General features: G+C 46.6%; 1 long non-coding RNA gene across 1 annotated transcript; it reads right to left on the bottom strand.

The window, feature by feature from the left end:
* Window positions 1–20,004: 20,004 nt before the first annotated feature.
* Window positions 20,005–20,330, bottom strand: LOC309515462. The gene is made up of 2 exons (XR_014212493.1): window positions 20,139–20,330; window positions 20,005–20,106 (listed from the first exon to the last, which is right to left on the bottom strand). It is a non-coding gene; the product is annotated as an uncharacterized lncRNA (long non-coding RNA).
* Between the last annotated feature and the right edge of the window lie 958 nt (window positions 20,331–21,288).

Consider the following 21,288-nt stretch of genomic DNA (forward strand, 5'->3'; position numbering starts at 1 on the left):
AAAAAGCTAAGTTGATAGTGAACAATGTGGTGACAGAAGAACTTCATATTGAAAAAGGAACACGCCAAGGGTGCCCCCTATCCCCTCTGTTGTTTATTTCAGTCCTGGAGGTTTTGCTGAACATGATAAGGGAGGATCGGCAGGTACAAGGAATACGGGTCGGAGCGAAACAATATAAACTGAAAGCATTTGCAGATGACTTGGTTTTAACATTACAGGAGCCAGAACCTAGTACAAAAAGAGTTTTGGAATTGATTCAGAAATTTGGTCGGGTGGCGGGTTTTAAGCTGAACAAACAAAAAACTAAGGTGTTAGGGAAAAACCTGACGGTTATTGAAACAGAGGAGTTTCAGAAAGAAACAGAACTAAACATTGTTAAAAAAGTGAAATACCTGGGGGTCAATCTGTCTTCTAAGAATTTGAATCTATTTAAAGATAACTATGAAAAATGTTGGTCAGAAGTTAAAAAAGACTTAGAAATTTGGTCAAGATTGAAATTATCCTTGTTAGGCCGAATCGCAGCTATAAAAATGAACGTTTTGCCAAAAATGTTGTTTTTGTTCCAGGCCTTGCAGATTGTGGACAGAGTGGATTGTTTTGGAAAGTGGCAGAAGGACATTTCTAAATTTGTCTGGCAGGGCAAAAAGCCCCGAATAAAGTTTAAAATATTAACTGATGCAAAGGAGAGAGGGGGGTTTGCCCTGCCGGACTTAAGGTTATACTACGAAGCTGCGGCCTTCTGCTGGATGAAAGATTGGATTTTATTGGAAAACACTGATGTCCTAGATCTGGAAGGCTTCAACAATTCGCTAGGTTGGCATGCGTATTTGTGGTATGACAAGGGGAAAACACATGGAATGTTCAAAAACCATATTGTCAGGAAAGCAATATACATGGTCTGGAAAAAATACAAAGACTTATTGGAAAGTAAAACTCCGAGGTGGATTTCACCAATAGAGGCCAAAGCTCGGAAAACATCCAATATGGAGGCATATTGGCCGAAATATTGGGAAATAATAGAGAATATTGGAGGTAATTGGAGATTGCAGAGCTTTGAAAAACTAAAAGATAAGGTGCAAAATTGGCTACACTATGCCCAAATTAATGAGGTTTTCAAGCTAGATAAAAAAATAGGATTCCAGGTGGAAAAATCGAAACTTGAGACAGAGCTGTTAGAACCAAAGACCAAGGTAATATCGAGAATGTACAACTTGCTGCTTAAATGGAACACTCAGGATGAGACAGTTAAATCAGCCATGATAAAATGGGCTCAAGACATTGGTTATAACATCATGTCAGAAGACTGGGAAAAGTTATGGACCACCGGTATGAAGTTTACGGCATGTAATGCCTTGAAAGAAAATATTATGAAAATGGTGTACAGGTGGTACATGACCCCAGTCAAACTTGCTAAGATATACCATTTGTCTGACAATAAATGTTGGAAATGCAAGGAGGCTGAAGGGACATTCTTCCACCTCTGGTGGACGTGCCCAAGATTGAAGGCCTTTTGGGAAATGATCTATAATGAGTTAAAGAAGGTGTTTAAGTACACCTTTCCCAAGAAACCAGAGGCCTTTCTTCTGGGCATTGTCGGCCAGAAGGTGTTAACAAAGGACAGAACTTTCTTTATGTACGCTACAACTGCAGCAAGAATTCTTATCGCCAAATACTGGAAAACCCAAGATTTGCCCACACTGGAGGAGTGGCAGACGCAACTGATGAACTATATGGAACTGGCTGAGATGACTGCAAGAATCCGGGACCTGGGAGAAGAGGCAATGGAGGAGGACTGGAAAAAATTTAAAGACTATTTGCAAAAGTATTATAAGTTGTATGAAACATAAGATGACGTATGATTCAGAACGCTAGCCCCAGCAACGAAATTTAATTATTTATGAAATTGTTAATATTTGTGAAAGAACCAAAGTTTAAATGGGTTAAAATGATATCAGGTTATATTTTTAGAGTAAATGGAGAACAAGAGATTTAAACTTAAATTGCAATTGAAAATATAAAGAAATATATGAAATAAGGGTATAATTTGCTGATGATTTTATTATCAAGAATGCATTATCCGGGGGATGTGGGGAAGTCCAATGGAAATTTGAAAAAAAAGTTATTGAAATGGAATCCTTTGTTTTCTTTTCTTATCCTTTCTTTTGTTCTGTTTTTTCTTCTGTTTTACTTGTAATTTGGAAAAATGCAATAAAATTATTATAAAAAAAAAAGAATGCATGGCTATGAAACGCCTCCTGCTGGCGTACAGGAACTATAGAACAGCGAACTTACCTTCGCTTCCATTAGACTGGTTTGAGTTAAAACGCAGCTATAAAGCTTTGATTAACAAGAAAAGCTCCAGGCGCAAAGGGAGGAATGGCAGTGCCTAGTGGAGGCCTCCCAAAGGAAAGATTCTGCCACGTTTTGGAAAACAATTGCAAAAAGCTGGAGAGACTCCCCGATTGAAATCGAATACTCTATACCCGCTGGAGCATGGGAGGCCTATTTCCTTTCATTATATTCATCAAATCAACTGGCCCCAGTTCTGCTTCCTGCTTCAAGCAAAATTGGCAAGGAATGGCCCCCTGTAACCATAGAAGAAATTACTGGCCTTATTCAATCTCTTAAATCAGGGAAAGCCCCGGGGGCTGACAATATCCCACCAGAAATTCTTAAGGCAAACGTTGAATGGTGGGCCCCTGTGCTAGCCGCCTTGTTCACTAGTATAAATCAAGCGGCTATTATCCCCGAGGATTGGGGTTTAGCCATTATCATTCCAATATTCAAGAAAGGAAGCAGAACAGAGCCAGCTAACTATAGACCAATCAGCCTATTAAGTATCATTAGCAAACTGTACGCTGCTCATTTATGTGATAAATTAGTGGAGTGGATGGAAAGAGAGCATATTTTATCAGAAGCTCAAGCTGGTTTTAGAGCAAAGCGTTCAACCATAGACCAGGCCCTTACCCTTCAACACCTGGCAGAAAAGGGGGGTCTTTATATGCAGCATTTGTGGATTTTAAATCGGCTTTTGATCTAATACGAAGAGACAGACTCTTGGAAAAGCTTGGCTCTACAAACATAGATAAACGCTTATTACGCCTTATCCGTGGTCTATACGAAAACACCAGGGTGAGGGTAAGATGCGATCGGTCAGGCCATCTAACCAAAGAAATTCAAACGCTTTATGGGGTTAAACAAGGATGTGTCCTCGCGCCAATGCTATTTAATTTTTATATCAACTCTCTAGCCGTAAATATGGCGGAAGAAAATGCCCACCCTCCCAAACTGGCAGGCATGCCCCTCCCAGTGCTTCTGTATGCGGACGATGCAGTCCTACTCTCCTTTTCCTGCGTTGGCTTGAGGAAGCTTTTGAGATCTGTTGCTGACTATTGTCAAGCGGAACAACTAGCAATAAATTACAGCAAATCCAAAATTATGGTGTTTTCAAAAAAAAGAAGGAAACACAAATGGAGAATTAACGGTCAACCTATTGACCAGGTAGCAACTTTCAAATACCTGGGAATAACTTTTCAGGAAAGGGTCTCGTGGCATCAACAGATGAAAAACGCCATTGCCAACGCAGGAAGGGCCAATAAAGCCCTTACAAGATTTTTTCACGGGAAAGGGGGTAAATACGTTCCGGCGGCCTCCCAGGTTTTTGCTGCAAAAATACTCCCACAACTCACTTATGGATCCCAGGTTTGCAGTTTTAAAAATTTTGCGCCTATGGAGGCATTTCAAACAAAAATCTATCGGTGTTTATTGGGGATCCCCCCCCCCGTGTATCTAATATAGCTGTCCGCTTAGAAGTTGGACAACCACCCGTTAACGCACGGCTGTGGATTCTAAAGATACACTACTGGTTAAAACTTATTTTCCCCCCGGCCGGTTTGGCTCCTTTAACACTCTTAGACACCTTACACTCCACCTGGAAAGCTTCCCTGTTTGAAAAGATAAGAAGCTTGGAATTCTCCCCGCAGATCTTGATAGCGGCAGGATATGAGAGAGCCAGAAGTCAAGTGCTCCAACGCATTAGGGACATAGAGCTGCAATGTCACATGGGCAAAATGGATAAACATGCCACAATTAGAGACTTTGGAAGAGGGTTTTCACCCGCAAATTATCTGGCTGATTTACAAATATCCAAGTACAGACACTCCTTTACCCTGGCCAGATTTAACGTTCTGCCCTCTGCCCTGTTGCTAGGCAGATATGAGGGCAAACCATATGCGTCACGCGTTTGCCCATGTGGCTCATCGGAAGTGGAAACAAGTATGCATGTACTGCTGCACTGTAGTTACTACGAGGATCTACGCCTGACCTTTACTGCCCCAGTTCTACCAAAGCGTAAAAATGAACCAGAACTCCAACGTCTGAGAGCCTTGATAGAAGATAAGGTTCCTGAAATTACGACCAATGTGGCCAAATTTTGTGTAGCCGCTATTAGGCGCAGAAAACAAGAGCTTTCCAATGTCAATATGCAGGCGAAGGCAAATACTTAATTTTATGTATGTTGTCTAATTTTAAATTGCTGTTATGGCCTAATCTGTATTGAAATTGTCCTTTGTTTTTTCTGGTGTTATGCTTCGCTGACTAGCTGTACGAGTTAATCTGGTCTGTGACCGTTTAATAAAATTTGATTTGACATGCTAAGGTCAGCGACAGAGGCCTAGGAATTCTGGCAATGCGCTGGATGATGCCAAGACTTCGTAGGGTTCATCTCCTACGACTGCCACTATTAAGGACTATTTATGACCACTGCTCCAAAGCAATTGGTGTTATACAATTCCATTCACCATATAGATGGGTTGATGAAGCATTTCTGTATCCTTCTGCTGTGCTGAAGAAGAATTCCACAAAAGAGTCGGTATATCCGGAATCACCGTTCACTACGTCTGTTTGCGGACCACTTCGGCAGCGCTGGACGTCATAAAACAAAGCTTTACGGATTGTTTTCACCAGATAATAATTTGACCCATTGCTTCTTTCAGAGACTTGCATAGTCTACAAAGACTTTCAGAGACCTCTAAGTCTTATGTTTATTTGGTTCTATGTTTTCAAGAGAATCCGTCAAGAGTGCACATTTTGTGACATTCAGAAATTTATAAGATTTCTGTTTATTTGGTTTTGCAGAGAGTGCATAGTTCATACATTTCATATTGTTCAGTGTTCTGTATTGATTATATAAAGAGTTTATATTGACATAGCACTGTTGCCTTGGATAATACTGACTATTAAGGACGGAGCAGTCTACATCTGGGACCTTTCTGAGGTGGGAGCTCTCTCTGGTAGAATGGGAGAGGGGAAATAGCCTTTTTACATCTCAAGTTCAAGATCGTCGATGGGCCAGTCTCCTGTACCAATCGGTGGATGGTTGCGCATTGAAGGAGTCTGGAAAAACCCATAGCCAGCATAACTGGGTCTACACAAAGTTCCTGTTGGACAAAGACTATTGAAACTCCATTAGGATGCGTATTAATGTGCTTCCTACCAGGTCCCGTGCTTGGCCAGGGAACAGAGAGCTATGTCGTGGCGGGTGCCAGATGCCCTAAACTTTGAACCAAGTTATCCAAGTCTGCTACAGGTCTCATGCGGCAAGACTACATGATGCTGTAGTGAAGTACATCGCGAAAGGACTTAGGAGACAGGGGTACCATGTGGATTTGGAGCCTCACTTCAGAACATCCAAAGGTTTGAGGAAACCTGATACAGTGGCGAGTATTGGACGTATCGCTCGAATCATCGACGCCCAAATGGTGGGTGAACGGGTGCCAGAAAGTCCAATACTACACAGGTAACAACAGTCTCCTGGAGATGGTTAAAGAGTGCTACCAAGTAGATGACCTGAGCACCACATCTGCAACGCTCTCCTGTAGAGGGGTGTGGAGTGATCGCTCGGCAGAGGACCTGTTAGCCTGGGGTATTGTCCGGAAGCAAGACCTTAAGGTTCTCTTGTCATGAGTGGTGATCGGAGGCATTTACGCACATTCTGTCTTTAACAAAACAACAGCCTCCCTCGGTGCTGGGATGTGAGCGCCCAGGAAATTGCCCAGGTAATAGCACGGGACTGCTAGAAAAGAATCCGTACGTCTGCAGATAACCAGATACCATTTCTGAAGGGCGTGGATAAAATAGCCAAATGCCTCGTCATCTAATTAGTGATGCACATGAAAATATAGATATACATATATTTATATGTATTTGTTTAAAGCAAAATAAAAGTATTTAATCAAATAATAATAATAAATAATTAGTGACGCGCATGAATGGATGAACGAGATTCCCACTGTTCCTACCTACTATCTAGCGAATCCACAGCCAAGGGAACGGGCTTAGCGGATTCTGTGGGATGTAAGAATCAGGTGCAGTCAAACACAACATTGGTAGAGTAGACATGAAGGTTGTCTCAGCCCTCCAGCCGGAATTTCCTGCTTTCCAGGACTGAGACGAAACTTCTTATGTGTAACTTGAGATGGGCATGGCCTCTCAAGAAGTAAAAAGGCTGGCGACCATCTTGACTTCTTCTTGTCTCTATCAATGCCATCTTAACAACAGCACCACTAAGATGAATCCTTGGCTCCAGGCCAGGAGAGGAAAAGGGGGGCTTTCTCCCATAAGGAGATAGTCACCACATTTAAACTATGTCCTAACCTCTTAAGTCTCATTAAGTGTCTTATTTTAGGAGGGATTAAATGGGGGAAATACCAGGAAATATGTACAGAGACACTAACGAGTCTGAGCAAGCTATGTGCTGCGCGTGTGTTTAAGAAAAGGGGAATGTTAACTCTGCTGATTTTGTTGAACTTGTAAAGACAAATTGGGATAGGATACCTTAGCTTAGACAATATATCCTTCCCTGCATCCCTAAACATTCCCACAGATTCAGTGGCGAAAGAAGACCCTAGTGAGTTTCACTCTGGCCCTGTGAAGAGACGTGAGAGGTACAGAATAAGTGGGAGGCCCGCCAGTGAAATACCACTACTCTGGGAAGCAAGAAGAACTACCAGCATTAGAAGAATGGAGGATGAAATTGATGGACTACGAAGAATTAGACAAGCTAACAGGAAGGATCCGAGACCGGCGGGGCCAGAGGTTTACCGAAGACTGGACTAAATTTACTGAGTATCTGAAAAGTATTTGTGATGATCAGATTACGTTTGTAGGACTACAAGAAGTTCTGCGAGGAGTAATTTAAGAAATATTGTAAGAATGGAAAGGGAGAAATGATTTGTTAGAAAAGGTAAAGGCAATATTAAGTTAAGAATTGCAGGAGAAATAATCAAGACAGAAGGCTATCAGAGATGCTGAAGGAAGTCCAAACAAGGACATATGTATCATAATTTGTGTGGTATGTCTTAAAAAATTTAGTATGCTAACAATTAATAAAAAATATTAAAAAAGAAGAAATACCACTACTCTGATCGTTTTTTCAATTACCCAGTGAGGTGAGCCCTGAGGGGCTCTTGCTTCTGGCTGCAAGTGCCCGGCGTGTGCCAGGTGCGACCCGCGCCAGGGACAGCGTCAGGTGGGGAATTTTGACTGGGGTGGTACACCTGTCAAACCGTAACACAGGTGTCCTAAGGTGAGCGCAGGGAAAAGAAAAGGAAGAAGAAAAAAGAAAGGGAAAAAAGAATTAAAGAGGCAATAGGAAAATAAATAGGAGATGGAGAATGAACAAAAAGATTCTGAACGGTGAAAAGATATTGAGCAAAGCTCAAGACCTGTTAAAGGAATTCTTTGGAATAAATATGTGTAATGGGAATTGGGGGTTGCTCATGCGTAAGTTGCTGCCACTCTCGGTGAGGTTGCCTGCATAAACCTTTCCCTGGCTGGACAGTCCTGATTCCGTGTCTGTCTCAGTCACTGGCAGAATCCGTCAGTGGGCGTTTCCTGAACTTCTTCCAACATAAAAGTTCCTTGACAGATAGTCTCCGCCTAGCCTCCCTGCGCGGAAGTCTTCTGCGCAGGGTGGGTGTGGGCAGTGGAGGACCAATGCTCTCCCCGCTGGTCTCTGGCGAAGAGTCCTGGAGCCATCCCTCCGAAGCCCACCTCCGCCCGCCTTTCTCCCTGGTGTAACGCTGATTTCCTTCCCCAGTCACTGAGTCCTCTCTTTTCCTGCTGGTACCTTCTCCGGCATCGCTCGGGAGCCCTTCCACCACTCCTGACTGCGATGGCAGTTCCCTGACAATATGGCTCAAGATACAGTTATTAGAGTGATTTGGGATGCAAGCAAGGCCTTTATAAGTGCGTATTATATCCAATGAAATGCCATTCAAAAAAGAATTAGAGAAGGGGAACGGGATCAAATTAGAAATGAAATAGGCATAGGAAAGGAAAATATTTGAGCATCTGGATTAACTCCAAAAATCTAAATTTATTTCAGGATAACTATATAAAAATTTGACAAGAAATAAAAAAAATATTGAAACCTGGACTAAATTGAAGTTGTCATTTCTAGGTAGGATCTCGATCATAAAGATGAATGTTCTCCCTAGATTGGTTTTCTTATTTCAAATGATCCCAGTTCTGAATGAGGTAGGCTGCCACAAAAAACTGCAACAAGAAATATCTAAATTTAGATGGGAGGGTAGGAGACCCAGGATTAAACATTGAATTTTAATAGATATAAAGGATAGAGGTGGCTTCGCCCTGCCCGATTTAAAATTGTATTACGAGGCAGTCTGCCTCACGTGGATGAAGGAATGGTGCAGTTTGAAAGATATGGATATGTTGGACTTGGAGGGACATAATAACTGTTGGAGTTGGCACGCTTATTTAATATATGTAAAGGCAAAAATACACAGAGATTAATTTTATAATGAATGGTTTTAGAGTGATGTTTGTGCTGTACTTTTGTACTGTTTTATTGTTGTTAGCCGCCCTGAGCCCAGCTTCGGCTGGGGAGGGCGGGATATAAATAAAAATTATTATTATTATTATTATTATTATTATTATTAAATCATATCATAAGGAGATCACTTCTCAAAGTACTGTAGAACCCCAGGAGTGGATGAAATATTTCCAAACCTTCTTCTTCGACGACAAAGCTCAGCACAATGATCCAAGTGCCTACTCTGAGAACTTACCATATTGGCCTCCTGTCTCCATAGAGGAGGTGGGGAACCTAATTGCCCAACTGAAAAACAACAAAGCCCCGGGCATAGACCACATTCCAGCAGAGCTCATGAAGAACAACATCAGTTGGTGGGCTCCTTTAATGGTGTCAATATTCACATACATCGATGCAACAGGCATAATCCCTGGCTGCTGGACAGAGGCAGTAATCATCCCAATCTATAAAAAGGGTCCTATGGCAGATCCAGCGAGCTATAGACCCATTAGCCTCCTTACTATCCCCAGCAAATTGTATGCCAAACACCTCCACATCAAACTAATTGACTGGATGGAAACGGAGGCAGTTCTGGCAGAGGAGCAAGCCGGCTTCAGACAGGGCAGAACAACAATAGACCATTGCTTCGTATTAGCACACCTCATTGACAAATACGCCAATAAAACACGTGGGACTCTATACGCAGCATTTATTGACCTGAATGCGGCCTTTGACTCGATCTCACGAGTCAAACTTTGGGCTAAACTCAATGTTACCAACACTGATAAAAGATTACTATTCTTGATAAAAAGCCTATATAAAGACTCCAAGTTATATGTAAGAACCTCAGTAAATGGGCAACTAATTGGCCCTGTACCAGCCATCAAAGGAGTCAAGCAGGGCTGTATTTTAGCCCCGGCCTTATTCAACTTATATATAAATGACATGGTCAAATACCTAACATCCCTGGAGTTTCATGCCACAAACTGGCCGAAAAACCAATTTCAGCGCTCCTCTATGCGGACGACGCGGTTCTCTTATCACGAACTAAAGTAGGCCTCAAAAGGCTACTAAGAGAATTCTCAGCCTACTGCAGGAGAGATCAATTGGTGGTTAATCACCAAAAAACCAAAGTCATGGTCTTCGCTAGGAGACACAGACATCACAGATGGGAGATGGACAATCAGCCAATAGAACAGGTCAAAATTTTCAAATACCTAGGAGTGGTTTTCCAGTCAACAGAGGCCTGGGAGGCCCATCATAAATATGCTAGGGAAAAAGCATCTCAAAGCGCCAAAATACTGTCTCGCTTTTACTTTACGAAAGGGGGCAGACATATCCCAGCAGCTCTGGAGGTTTTTCAAGCAAAACCCTTGGCGCAATTACTCTACGGGCCGCAAATCTGGACGGGAAATCATTGCCGCACACTTGAAACTGTCCAGTCTAAATTCTTAAGACAGATTCTAGCCGTTCCACCATGCGCACCAAATGCGGCCCTACGGCTGGAGACTCCTCTCCGTCGAAACCCGAACCTGGCTAAGAACATTTAACTATTGGCTTCGCTTAAATTTAAACCCATCCGGACTACTACCTCTAGTAGCACAAGATGCACATAGAAGTCGGTGGTCCAAAGTAGTGCATCAAAAACTACTTATATGTTGCCTCCAAGCACAGCATCTCCTGAAAATGGGTCTCCCCAAGGCAAAAACCATTATTGACCAGTGCATGAAGGATATTGAGCAGCAAAATAATCTGGCCTATATTAAGAAATTTAGTGCTTGGTACGCTTATCTGCCCCCCTCCCACTTTGATTTTCGGGCACCCTATTTGTCTACCTTAACCATTCCAAAACTCAGGCGGGCCTTTACACTGGCCAGACTAAATATGTTACCCTCGGCTGTTCTTGAGGGTAGATATCAAGAAACTTCATTCGAGAACCGGCTCTGCCCCTGTGGAGCTGGCTGCGTGGAGACTGTGTCACACGTTCTCTTGTCTTGCTCCCTATATAAAGATATCAGGGACGAGACCATCGCGCCACTCCTGTCTGCCATCCCGGGCCACTCTTGCGAAGCCAAGCTGTTCTCACTCCTGGCCGACCAGAACGGCTCGACAACAGGGAAGGTTGCCAAATTTGTCGAGAGAGCAATGAGACTGAGAGCTGCTACCTGAGTGACATTAGCGTCGTCGCCCAGATTCCTCTCCTAGGATCTTACTATTATTATCGTTATGTTTTGCTACTATTATTTTGTCATCCCCTAAAATGTATTTTATATAATTGACTTTTTAGTTTTATTTTTTGTGTGTCGTATTGTTGTTTTATTGCTATGGCTGATGGCTGACGCAAATAAAGATTCATTCATTCATATCATAAGGAGATCACTTCTCAAAGTTGGGGAGAAATATAAAGATGGGTTGGAGCTCAAAATCCCGTGGTGGGCCTCTCCAGTAGAGGCCACAGTGGTGGTGAAAAACAATATGTTGGAAAATTGGCCTACCTAAAAAATACTTTTAAAAGAAGAAGAGAACCAATTGAAACTTAAGAGCTTTGAGGAATTAAGAGATGTCATCACAGATTGGTTCCAATATTGTCAGGGAACTGACATCAGAGGAAAGGGAGGTGGTAGGGCTCCCAGAGACTGGGAGAGAGTCAGCAGCTAAAGCAGGGACAAGGAGGGGGAGCGAGGGGTCTCTGGAGGAGGATCTCAGTAATGCTGAGAGAGACGCAGCAGCCCAGGCAGGAAACAGCAGGGGAGAGAAAGGGGTGAGAGACACTTCCAGCGAAAATAGCGGGGAGGTGTCAGAAGCAACTGCAGGGAGACCCATGCTTCGCCGGAAGCTGCCACGTCGTGAGTCCAGGAGACGCGTTTCCGTTAAGGAACTTCTTTGCTGGAAGCGCTTCCGCAGGCAGCCACTGTCAGACACTACTAGTGACTAGAGCAGACATGTCTGAGGAGCTCTGTCACACACGGAGGTTTGTGGGGCCGCACAAACTCTGAAGGGGCACTATTTTAAGCACAAGCAGCTAATCATCCCCTGACAGCAGTCTGACAGTCTCTGTACGCTGCCTGTGCAGGAGAAAGCATCATGAGCAACCCAGTCGGAACCGGAGAGGCAGGGGTTGGAGCTGGTCCAAGCTTGGAAGAAAGGTATCAAGCTCTGGAGGTCCAACTTGCGCTGCAGACGGCGAGGCTCGAGGAGAGAAGGGCTCAGGATGCAGACAAGAAGGGGAGAACCACTCAGTTCCCCAGAAAGGTACCAGGATTGGTGCAGAAGTTTGGGGGGGACCCCAAGGATTACCATGCCTTTAGGACAGAGATGCAATATGCCCTGAATGTGCAGTTTGATGAGTTCCCTGATGAGGAATCGCGAGTTGCTTTCGTAATTGGGCATCTTGAGAAGGGGGCGCGGGACTGGGTTCGACCCCTGATGGCAACGCACAACGATATCCTAAAGGACACTATGAAATTCTTTCGTGCAATGGATATCATGTTTTCCAGCGATATTGAGGAAGGGGTGGTGCGCAGACAGCTAATGGCTTGCAAGCAGGGAAGCAGATCTGTCCGTGAGTACTGGACTGAATTTACCATGCTGATTCACAGATTGGGGTGGGATTTATCGGCAGCACCCATTCAGATGCTATTTGAAGAAGGTCTTTCTTCAGCTGTGAAAGACGAGCTGGCCAGGAGCCCCAGGGCGGTGTCTATGGATCAGCTGACCAAATCTGCGCTGACCATTGGAGCGCGCCAGGAGGCAAGAGCCTTGGAGAGGCGGGAAGGGAGAGGGGAACGTTGGAAGGAGTTACGCATTCCAGACATTCCTGAGCCAGCTTTCCCGCCGGCAGAGCCGATGGAAATCGGAACAGCCCGCGCGCGCGCAGTTTCAAAGCCCAGTGAGGGGGCGAAGAAGGAGGGAAAGGGAGCCCGGAAATGCTATCTCTGCCAACAGCCAGGCCACTTTGCCAGAGTCTGCCCCCAGAGGAAGGAATGGCAAGGGATGGTGGGAGCAGTTGAGGGGGAAGAGCAGGGAGAAACGGAGCAGGTAAAAGCCAACGCCTGGTTGCCAACGTCAGGGCACTGCAGCCAGGCCAAAGAGCAGTGAAAGTGCCCGTGCCAGAAGCTCCTCGACCTGCTCTAGTGATTGAAGTGTCGCTAGAGCTGCAAAATGGACACCCCCTAAAAATAAAGGCGCTGTTGGACTCAGGCAGCTCCTGCAATTTTATGAGCAAGGAGTTTGCTGCTGAACATCAGATACAGACTATCCCTTTAAGCAACCCCCTGCAGGTGACCACGATCGATGGCAGGGAACTGTTGGGAGGAGGAGTTAGCTTGCAGACCGTCCCAATGATAATGAGGGTGGCAAGGCACACAGAACTGATAGCGTTTAATGTGGCCACCTTGGGAGGCGCTCCCATTATTTTGGGAATGAGCTGGCTAGCCTTACATGATCCGCTGGTGGGCTGGCATCAAAGAGTGGTTTCCTTCGGTTCAGCACATTGCTTAGAACACTGCAGGGGGGAAAAGGGGTCAGCAGGGGCCCAAGCCACCCTAGCAGGGACTGAAGTAATGGGGAAGGGGAAGGTGCCACCACAGTATGCTGATCTCAGCGACGTGTTCAGCGAGAAGGAAGCTGACCAACTACCCCCGCATAGGCCCTTTGATTGCCAGATCAATTTACTCCCTGGAGCACAGCTTCCTGTAGGCAAGTTGTATGCCATGTCAGACAGGGAAATGCAGGAGTTGCGAGCGTTCATTGACAAGAACCTGAAGAGAGGCTTCATCAGAGAGTCCAAGGCAGCGGGGGGTAGCCCAGTGTTTTTTGTGGATAAAAAAAAACACGGACAAGCCGAGGCTGGTATGTGACTTTCGGCGCCTAAATGCAGTGACAGAGCCGGCGGCTTTTCCTATGCCCAGGATTGATGATATTTTGACCAGGGTGCGAAAAGGAAAGATTTTTACAAAGCTGGACCTAAGGGGGGCGTACAACCTGATACGTATAAGGAAAGGGGATGAATGGAAGACCACCATGTTCACCCCTTTGGGGGCATTTGAATACCTCGTTATGCCTTTTGGATTACAAACAGGCTCCGCGTGTTTTCAAGCCTTCATGAACCACGTACTGGGGCCTTTGCTCTACAAGAATTGCGTGGCCTTCTTAGATGACGTGTTGGTGTATTCGGAGAATGAGGAGCAACATGTGAGAGACGTCAGAGAAGTGTTGAGCAGGCTGCAAGCCAACAGACTGTGGGTGAAACTGGAGAAGTGTCAGTTTCATACCAAGGAGGTGGAATTCCTGGGGTACCGCTTGTCAGACAAGGGGTTGGCCATGGACCCCGGCAAGGTTCAAGCGGTGCTGGAATGGAAAACACCCAAGACCAAGAAGGATGTGCAGAGGTTCCTAGGGTTTGGAAACTTTTATCGTAAGTTCATCCGAAACTTCGCCCACCTGACGGCGCCCATCACGGACTGTCTCAGCAGTAAAAAGAAGTTTGTTTGGACGGGGGAGGCGGAGCGAGCGTTTGAGGAACTGAAAAGGGCCTTCGCCTCTGATGAACAACTTCTACATGTGGATTTACAAAAAAAGCTGAGGGTCGAAACAGACGCTTCTGACAGAGCCATAGGGGCGGTGCTTCTTCTGCAGCCGGGGAAGGAGGGGTCAGAGTGGCGACCGTGTGCCTTCTTTTCGCGAAAGCTGAACAAATCTGAGAGGAACTACACGGTGTACGACCGGGAACTTCTTGCGATTCATGAGGCCTTCCGGAGATGGAGGCACCTGCTAATTGGTGCACAACAGAAGGTGCAAGTGTGCACGGACCATAAGAATCTCGAGTATTGGAGAACTGCGCGAGTGCTCAACCAACGGCAGTTGAGATGGGCCCAGGAGTTCTCCAAATTTAACTTTGAGATTTGTTACGTACCAGGCCCGGAGAACGTTAGGGCGGACGCTCTCTCACGCAAACCTGAATATTTGGAGGGAGAGGGTGCACCCGAAGAGACCCATGTCATTCCCGAGGACCGCTGGGTGTGTGGGGCGGCATTGGTGGGGCAAAGGGAACTGGTAGAGGGAACGGTGCAGGATGAATACGCCCAGGACAAACTCAGGGGTCTCAGGAGGGAGGGAGACAAACCCGGGGGTTTTGAGGAGAGAGATGGGGCGTTGTACTACAAGGGAGCGTTATACATACCTGAAGGGGAATTGAGGGAAAAGGTACTCAAGCAACTGCACGATAGCCCCACAGCAGGGCATTTTGGGCAACACAAAACCATGTGGCTGGTTACCAGGGAATTCTGGTGGCCCAAGGTCAGGGAAGATGTGCGGGAATATGTGAGAGGGTGTGACCGATGCCAACGAGCCAAGGGGGAGAGGCGGGCACCGGCAGGTTTATTAGAACCACTACCCACGCCGGAAAGGCCATGGGAGGCAGTGGCAATAGATTTCATGACTGATCTGCCCAGGTCCAAAGGGAAAACAGCCATCATGGTTGTGGTAGACCTGTTAACCAAGATGGCCCACTTTATAGCCTGCTCACATGCAGTCACAGCGGAAGAAACCGCTAAATTGTTTGTGGAAAATGTGTTTAGGCTGCATGGCGCCCCCTTGAGGGTGGTTTCTGACCGAGGGAAACAATTTACTTCCAGGTTCTGGAGGAAGCTCATGAGCTTATTGCATGTAGAGGTGAATTTCTCTACTGCCCGTCATCCAGAAACCAACGGGCAGGCGGAAAGAGCTAATGGTGTCCTCCAGCAATATTTGAGGTGTTATGTGAATGACAGAGAGAATGATTGGGTGGAGAAGCTGGCGTTGGCAGAATTTGCCTACAACAATGCAGAGAACGTGTCCACGGGGATGAGCCCTTTTTTGGCTAATCACGGGTGTCATCCCCGAGCCTTCCCAGGGGGGGAAGGGGAGAACTGGAGCGTTCCAGCCGCAGAACAGTTCGTTGAAGAAATGGAAGCGATCCATCGCCAGCTCCAACTTAATTTAAACAGGGCGAAGGAGGAATATAAGAGGCAGGCAGACAAAACCAGAAGGGAAGGGGAAAGCATTAGGGTGGGGGACCAGGTGTGGCTGTCCACCCAAGGGTTACCATTTAAAGGAGGTTGTAAGAAGTTAAGACCCAAAAGACTGGGCCCATTTGAAGTCACGCAACAGGTCAACCCAGTGGTTTTCAGACTCCGGTTACCGAACCACATGAAGTTGCACCCAGTGTTCCACAGGTCGTTGCTGTCACCGTATATAGGGGACAGAGAGGGGAGGGTCAATAGGGGACCAGCTATGGAGGAAAAAGAACACAGCTACCATGTAGCGGAGATTCTCGATTCCAGGTGGAAGGGAGAGCAAGTAGAGTATTTGGTAATGTGGGAAGGGGAGCCGGAGTCGGAAAACACCTGGGTCAGGGCAGAGGATGTAGATGACGAGGTTTTGATTGAAACTTTTCATCAGAGATTCCCTCGTAAACCCCAGCCAGTGGCGAGGTTCCGGAGGGAATACTTCGCCACCACCGACGAAGAAGAAGAGTTGGAGGGGTTCTCTGATTCCGAGGTGGAGGAGGATTCAGCGAGTCGGAACGAAGACCGATGGAGGGAAATGTTCGAGACGTCTGAAGATGAAGAGGATTCTTTTCGGGGTTTCAGCTCCTCACCGCCCAGAGGAGAGAGTAGGGGCGGGGGAGAAGGGGGCCCTGGAGGGGAGGTGGATGTCAGGGAACTGACATCAGAGGAAAGGGAGGTGGTAGGGCTCCCAGAGACTGGGAGAGAGTCAGCAGCTAAAGCAGGGACAAGGAGGGGGAGCGAGGGGTCTCTGGAGGAGGATCTCAGTAATGCTGAGAGAGACGCAGCAGCCCAGGCAGGAAACAGCAGGGGAGAGAAAGGGGTGAGAGACACTTCCAGCGAAAATAGCGGGGAGGTGTCAGAAGCAACTGCAGGGAGACCCATGCTTCGCCGGAAGCTGCCACGTCGTGAGTCCAGGAGACGCGTTTCCGTTAAGGAACTTCTTTGCTGGAAGCGCTTCCGCAGGCAGCCACTGTCAGACTCTACTAGTGACTAGAGCAGACATGTCTGAGGAGCTCTGTCACACACAGAGGTTTGTGGGGCCGCACAAACTCTGAAGGGGCACAATTTTAAGCACAAGCAGCTAATCATCCCCTGACAAATATTATCAAATATTCAAAAGATTTAAAGTAGATAAACAAAAAGGGTTCGCCAAGGAAATCTCGAGATTTGAATCCGATGTAATAAATGCAAAAAGTAAAATCCTCTCTAAAGCTTATTGCCTCCTCCTCGAATGGGAAGTCGAGGAAGTTACATCAGCCATGATAAAGTGGTCTCAAGACTTTGGGTATGTTATACCATGTCCCAATGGGAAAACCTGTGGAAGAATAGTTGGAGGATTTCCAGTCCTTGTGTCCATTTCTTGCCAAAAAGAATGAAAATGTGGCTGTTATGTACTGAGTTGAATAGGATCCAAAATGCAGCAGTCTGATTGGTCCTAGAACAATAGGATCCAGAATGCAGCAGTCTGATTGGTCCTAGAACAATGCAGCAGTATGATTGGTCCGCAGGAGCCACCCAATCCAGCTCCAGATAGAAGTGAATCCTGTGATAGGAATTTTATGGTCTTAGATATAGGGTAATGTTCATAACTGCACATACATAGATCAACACAGGAAGACCATCCTGGAACCATTTTGATTCCTAAACTGACCAAATCCTTTCTCTGCAAGGCAGCGGCGTAGCGTGAGTTGACAGCACCCGGGGCAACGCAAGTAATTTGTGCCCCCTAACCCGGGGCAAGGCAAATAATTTGCGCCCCCCCTACCCCCTAACCTGCAAGTTGCCGCTGGCGCTGCTGCCCAAACGACGCCGCTTGCCCGGAGGAGGAGGGGGGCAGAGAGGCGAGGAAAATGCAACATGGCCCAGCAGCTGCAGCAGCACCGGCGGAGGCGGGGCTGTGAGGAGGGGCTGCCTGGCGCGTCCTCCGCGGCGAGCGCTGAGAGCCGCTGCCTGCCGGGCGCCTTCAGCCCGGACGTGCGCAACAGCTCGGCGGTTCCGCGAGACATGCGGCTCCGCTACAGCCTGCGCCCGAGGCTCTTCGGCGACTCCGGAGGCAGCGAGCGCGCCCCCCCCCCAGAAGTTGCGCCCGGTGCGGCCGGCACCCCTGACACCCCCCACGCTATGCCACTGCTGCAAGGTGTGAGCCTGTGACCTGGCCCAGGAAATAAGTATTTTACCACTACAAAAGAATGGCCAGGCTCCCCAGGCAATCCAATCAAGTAACTTGCCAGACAGGAGATAAACAAGGACACGAGAAAAACAACATTTAAATTTCTGTGATGTAGGTGAGATGTATCTGAGGGGTGGTCTTAGGTTACACCCCTTCTGTGATGTATGCATAATGTTTCTGGGGGTGGTCTTGATCTAGAGGATGGGAATTTCAAAAGTCTTTATAAGCCATTGCACAGCATTGTTCTGGGTCCTCTTCCTCTCCTGCGTGTGAGGGGAGTACCCTGTTGCAACAGATCAATAAAGATCAAGCTTACTAGCTGCTTTGCTTCTCAATATTCTCTGGTTGGCCTCTGTTATTTTCTCCTACCAATAGGGAACCTATGTAAGGACTCTATATGGGCTCTTGGATACCCCATAAGGGAAAAGGGCATATTTTTATTTACAACAATCCACGACCTGATTGGCCTACAGGAGAATTCCGGAATTAGCCAATCACGTGCAGCCCATTGCGTAAATAATGTATATAAAGCAAATACTTTGAGGGGACTGGGAACGGTCGCCGAGACCATATAACACCGGTCTTGAAAGACCTACATTGGCTCCCAGTACGTTTCCGAGCACAATTCAAAGTGTTGGTGCTGACCTTTAAAGCCCTAAATGGCCTCAGTCCAGTATACCTGAAGGAGCGTCTCCACCTCCATCGTTATACCCGGACACTGAGGTCCAGCTCTGAGGGCCTTCTGGTGGTTCCCTCACTGCGAGAAGCCAAGTTACAGGGAACCAGGCAGAGGGCCTTCTCGGTAGTGGCGCCCGCCCTGTGGAACGCCCTCCCACCAGATGTCAAAGAGAACAACAACTACCAGGCTTTTAGAAGACATCTGAAGGCAGCCCTGTTTCGGGAAGCTTTTAATGTTTGATGTATCATAGTATTTTAATATTCTTTTGGAAGCTGCCCAGAGTGGCTGGGGAAACCCAGCCAGATGGGCGGGGTATAAATAATAAATTATTATTATTATTATTATTATTATTATTATTATTACTTCCATTCCCTCCTCACCACCATGAGCTGAATAAAGAGCATGAAATCCACTCTCGACTCTGAGTATATTTCAAATGTGTTAAGGAAAAATCTGGGTGTGAGGCTGCTCAGTCACCCAGCTCGTCGGGCAGAGCCCGCGGGTCCCTGCGGAATAAAGGAAGGAGTCCAGCCAACCGGAGCAAATAGCTGTAGACCAAAGTTTATTGCGCAACAGGTTCAAAGAGGAATTTTGAACCCCGAGGATGGGGTGACAAGGACTTTTTAAACTTTCCCACCACATCCCAGAATACAGTTCGAAGGGGAGGGGCAGCGGCGTAGCGTGAGTTGTCAGCACCCGGGGCAACGCAAGTAATTTGCGCCCCCTAACCCGGGGCAAGGCACATAATTTGCGCCCCCTCTAACCCCTAACCTGCGAGTTGCCGCTGGCGCTGCCGCCCAAACGACGCCGCTTGCCCGGAGGAGGAGGGGGGCAGAGAGGCGAGGAAAATGCAACGGCCCAGCAGCTGCAGCAGCACCGGCGGAGGCGGGGCTGTGAGGAGGGGCTGCCTGGCGCGTCCTCCGCGGCGAGCGCTGAGAGCCGCTGCCTGCCAGGCGCCTTCAGCCGGGCGCTGCGAGACATGCGGCTCCGCTACAGCCTGCGCCCGAGGCTCTTCGGCGACTCCGGAGGCAGCGAGCGCGCCCCCCCAAAATGTTGCGCCCGGTGCGGCCGGCACCCCTGGCACCCCCCACGCTACGCCACTGGGGAGGGGTTAACCTTGGCAAACATGTCCAGACAAGTCCTTGGTACAATATTTCATGGAACTTTGAAGTGTCCGCATAGCTCTAATGGCTTTAGCGCAAACGCAGCAGAGTTTTCCTGCACAGCGAAGAAGCTAGTCGAGGTGGAAATGACTAGTCAGCTAGACTCAGAATAACTATTTACAGGATTTATTAAAAGGGAAAAATAAAACCAGCAGAGTTTCTGCATACAAAACAAAGCAAAATAAATCCTTTCTCTCTCTCTCTCTCTCTCTCTCTCTCTCTCTCTCTCTCTCTCTCTCATAACCATACACAGCACTTCTACTCCTACTCCTAACACACCTAACACCAAACTGTGCTAGCATTCCTAGATAACAGAGTTGAGTGCTGGTCGTTAACCAATCAGAGTAAGTAGTTTCTAGGTCAAGCAGACCTTGGCTTTCTGCCAAGAGTAAATTGACACTGCCTTGAGTTAATTGTGTGAAGCCAGAATCTGTAAGTTCCCATGAGAATCAATTAACAGAAACTGAATAAGATTAGCATAAGCAGACATGGCAGGGCAAGACTCAGGTATAAGATGAGCATAGACAAATATGTCTTAAGTACCCACCACCCAAAAGTACAATAGAATTTCCTTTGCATGTCTGGAGCCTGAGGCGAGTCAGGTGATGAGATTTGGCTTCCTTTGGCTAACAATGAGCCCAGCAATTTTCACTTCTGAGAACTTCCTGGAGTCCTTTTGCAAGGGGAAAATAGCTTTGGAATGGGGGGAACTGGGAAAGGAGATGATTTTATATTATTTTTAAAGCTAGGTGACTTCCCAGAGCTGTCAAGTTGGAAGGATATATCCAGGCATAATATTTGTAATATTTAGCTTTAAACATGTGCCCCCCTGTAATTTCCATAACAAATGGATTGGCAGAATAAGTTACAAGAATATGTGGAAATGGTGCAATTGACCAACAGCCTAACGGGCAGTTCGAGACAAGAATTTGCACAAAAATGGGATAAATATAAGAGAGATGTACAAAAATATACCAGTGGTTTTTCGTCTATGGCAGCTTTTGATTGACCTTGGATAAAGAAAAAATATGAGAAATAAGAGCAACAGTACAAATTGCTGCAATAATGTATTAGAATCATAGAGTTGGAAGAGACCACAAGGGCCATCAAGTCCAACCCCCTGCCAAGCAGGAAACACCATCAGAGCACTCCTGACATATGGTTGTCAAGCCTCTGCTTAAAGACCTCCAAAGTAGGAGACTCCACCACACTCCTTGGCAGCAAATTCCACTGTCGAACAGCTCTTACTGTCAGGAAGTTCTTCCTAATGTTTAGGTGGAATCTTCTTTCTTGTAGTTTATTAGAGAATATATAAAAAATAGAATAATAATGGTAGGTACATTTGCTATTAGAATAAAATCCCTGTGCTTGATGCTCAGGGATGTTTAATTTGT

Source organism: Podarcis vaucheri, assembly GCF_965113315.1.
Source record: "Podarcis vaucheri genome assembly, chromosome: 12".
In the NCBI taxonomy this organism is placed as follows: domain Eukaryota; kingdom Metazoa; phylum Chordata; class Lepidosauria; order Squamata; family Lacertidae; genus Podarcis; species Podarcis vaucheri.